The sequence below is a fragment of the Halyomorpha halys genome, unplaced genomic scaffold, assembly GCF_000696795.3.
Source record: "Halyomorpha halys isolate HHAL.00 unplaced genomic scaffold, Hhal_1.1 Scaffold25.1, whole genome shotgun sequence".
Taxonomy (NCBI): Eukaryota; Metazoa; Arthropoda; class Insecta; order Hemiptera; family Pentatomidae; genus Halyomorpha; species Halyomorpha halys.
In genome coordinates, this window is record NW_027107314.1 from 1,291,072 (window position 1) to 1,295,118 (window position 4,047).

The 4,047-nt window shown below is 30.0% G+C and overlaps 1 protein-coding gene across 1 annotated transcript in view; it reads right to left on the bottom strand.

Annotated features, from left to right (window-relative positions):
- LOC106682805 (ATP-dependent translocase ABCB1) overlaps positions 1-4,047 on the bottom strand; it is a 36,648-nt gene that overhangs the window by 31,996 nt on the left and 605 nt on the right. The window lies entirely within an intron of this gene.

Consider the following 4,047-nt stretch of genomic DNA (forward strand, 5'->3'; position numbering starts at 1 on the left):
GAACTTCAATTGACATGGATTAAAATTTTATATGGCATAATTCAATGTTTAATTTACGTTTATATTTTATCTTTTAAATTTTAATTTGTTTTCGCTCATATAACCAATTAAATTCATATATAAATAAATTATGTTTTCTCTTTTTTTTTTTTTCAAATATTTCTGGAATGAATTAGTAATAAAACTCAATTATTAAATCATAATTTTTATTTTATTCTTGTTTTCTGTTCGTTCTACAGAGCTTGTAGATGTTTGGCCATCCGAACAAGCCTTCTCCACGCTTGCCTTTATTGGGCTACTGTTTCCTAGTTAGCTGCATGCATGGCATTCATTGCTGTGCTGAGGCGTCCTGATGGATTGCTTAGAGCCACAAGTCCCGCCCATCTAAACCTGCTTACCTTCCTACCGTTAGATATTGACTGACCAGTCTCTGCAAGCAATTCACTGTTAGTTCTTCTCTTCCATGTGTTAAGGCTTTGATCTCAAGTCTTATCTGTAATTGTACGGAGGACATTCCTTTCAAATATTTCGTTTCTGCTTTCTAGGGTACCCGTTATAGTACAAGATCCCAAGAGGAGAAAAAGGCAGTTATCTCACCCCAATTTTTGATCACTTTAATAAAAATATGTATAATTACTAGTCAAAATTGATGAATCTGCCAAGTATATGCAGGGGGAATAAAAAATGGTGGCTGTTTGAAAGCGATAAACAAATTTAATTTCTCATTCGGAGTCATTTAAATATGAGCCCTAAAAGAGTTATTTACGTTAAATAGTTCTCGAGATATAGCTTTTTAAAATGCAACATTTCATAAAAATGTTGCATGGGACGTACTGAAAGATCAGTAGTTAGTGAATTTATTTTGAAAAACCTATATCTCAAAAACCATTTGACGTACAGACGTCTATTAGCACTAAAATTAAAGCTAGTTTAATGAGCTATAAAGTAGTTTATGATGTTTATATTCGGAGGAGTAATAGTTTTCATGAAATTTGCTAATATACATTTATTTATAGTTGTTCGGGCAAATTTTCATTTGCCAAATTTATGTTCATATGTGAATATCATAAAAACTGCTACCCCCACGAGATAAGTGTCATAAACTACTTAATAGTAAGTTAAATTTACTTATTTTGAGTGTTGGCAGACAAATGTGCGTCTTATGGATCTAGAGATATATTTTTTAAAAAGTCCAACATTTTATACGAACAACTAGAAATTAATGGAAGATTATTGATTGACCGTGTATAAAGATGGAAGGAATATGGTCCGGGTGCGGTCCAAAAAACTCAAATAGTAGAATTAGAATTTTGTCTTTTAAACGGCTTGCTTTATTTTGTTTTTTAATTTGGAATCAAGGAATCATAAAACGCGTATTTCCGTTTAAAACTCTGTTTCAATATTTCAATTTATCACTTAAGCATTACTTTACCTTACTGTATATATCATAAATAGTAAAGTAAAAGCAATATACTATGAGACATTATACAACTGTTATTAGTAACTTAGCGAGGTCTTCACATATCAGAGTCTCCTCAGGGCCACTTTATCTTAAGTCCTGTTTGCTGCCGCAGTATTTTGTTAGTAATGGCTGTATCATATCTTTGACAAGCAATATTTCGTACTAACACTAATATGTTCTTTTTAAACGTCGAACTGCATAATAAAGTAAATGAAAATATTCTCTTTATATATAATCTTATAACTTATTCGAGACTGGTTTAATTATTTAAAAACATAAATAAATTATATCCAATCAAATCTCAACACTCTTTATTAATACTTGAAATGTCTAACGTTTCAGCCAATCTGGCCATCTTCAAGGACAATCTTAACTATAAATTGACAGCCCAAGATCCAACTATTGAAAATTTTCAAAGCTATTCTGCCCAGGTCTAATAAAATTAGTCAAATTAACCAATTTGTGCCACCAAGAGCGTACCCAGGATCAAAACTAGGGAAAGCAAGCCATGACCATTCAGGTTGTGATTACTTCATCACGGAAAAGGCGCATAATATCAAAATAAAAATATAAAAATTATATTAATTATATTATTTCAAAATTTTTTGAGACAAGGTAATTATTTAGTAAATAAATCAAAAATTAGTATCCAATTCTGTCTCAACACTTTATTTCTCACTAGTCCAACGTTTCGACCATTCCATTATTTTATATTGTTGATAATTTTATAGAGAAAAATAAATGTTAATGTTTTTAAATTTTAAATAAATAGGTTTTGAAATTAGAATAAAGAAAATCATCTGGGCAGAATAGCCTGCAATAGAAATTGTGAATTAATGTGAGGAGGAGTTTTGTATTGAAGATGTCCTTGAAGATGGCTGGATTGGCCGAAACGTTGGACTAGTGAGAAATAAAGTGTTGAGACAGAATTGGATACTAATTTTTGATTTATTTAATAAAAATTATATATAATTGTAGCAGTGCTTTATTAGTTATTCTTCAGCTTTTTCCTCTGCCTATCATTGGGTATCCTCATGTATGCCACTATTTCATTTAAATATAAATAATTTTAATAAAAAATAATCTAAACTCTAAATCTACTCACTTAATGTTGATCATGCAAAATAATATCGTTGATATCTGAGTCATATCTGCTTATTTTCAATTAAAAATACTCATATTTAAATGAAATAGTGACATGTGTAGGTTAATTTGACTAATTTTATTAGACCTGGGTAGAATAGCCTCCAAATATTGTAAATACTTGGAGGCTGTGAATTTATAGTTAAGATTGACTTTGCGGATGGCCTCGTTGGTCGAAACGTTGGGCATTTAAAGCATTAATAAAGAGTCTTAGAACTTGATTGGATACAATTAACTTTATTTAAAAAAATTGAAAATATTCTCTTTTGAATTGATTAAAAATTTAGCTGTATGTTACAATTATAAACCCGTTTTTGGTGCGGGTTTATATTACTCAATCGATTATAGGCTTCATGGGTATCGATTAATTATTGCCTGTAAAATGTTGATCAGAACGTATGATCGAACATGTTCAGTTCCATCACTAAGAAGATAATTGTTTTGAGTATTTTTCGAACTACTGCATGTAATTTTGATAGGGCCTAATCCTAAGTAGCATAATAAAATATCCATAAATAAATACATTTAATTTTACATTAGTATTAGTACACAAGTACAGTCCCACAAGTATCGGAAAATCATTTGTGAGTTGCCTCTTCTATTTTAATATAATTGAAATGAGGTAAAATTATTAATAAATCATTTTAATCAAAAATTGCATGGAAATTAAGAAGTTACATCAAAAATTAAAACAAAATATACATGGGTCAATATTTAATTATAATAAAATTGATATAGTTCTTATTTAAATTGGGAAAATTAATTATTGCGACAATTTTTTCTCTCCTACAACCATTTCATTTTTTTTTTTAAATTTATTTATTGATATTTACAACTAAATTAAATACATACAAATAAATTTGATATTAGTTATACAACGGCATGGTACAAAATTGTGTAAGAATCTACCCATTGATAGAAATCCAATAACATTTCAAAAGGAGAAGATCTTAAGGCCATCTTTTTTTCAGATGCCTAGGAAGATCATAAAGTAATGAAGGAGGTGCTAGGTTAGAAACAAGTGGATTTAGGTGGTTGTGAAGTTTATTATGGAAGGATTGGTATCTGGTTCTGCCCAACTGGGCAATATAACAAACATTGAGGTCCCAATGGATGGTTTAATTTGTGACAAAGTAAGGAATATTAAGGATTTTACGAAAGATTTTGGATTGTAAGAATTGGATTCGAGAGGAATTCGATGGTTTAGTAAAACCCCAAAGCTCAACTCCATAATTCCAGATAGGCCATATTATAGTTTTATGAATGAGTCTTTTGTAATTAGTTGCAAGTTTAAACCTTTGCAAAACTAAACAAGCAATGTACATCTAGCACAAATACATTCTACTCTGTTGATATCTATAATGTGTGTACTGTTAAGCTCTTTCTTGTTGACAAGGAGCGTTCACGCCGTTTTCCAAGTGCAACAAGTCTTTCAATGTTGC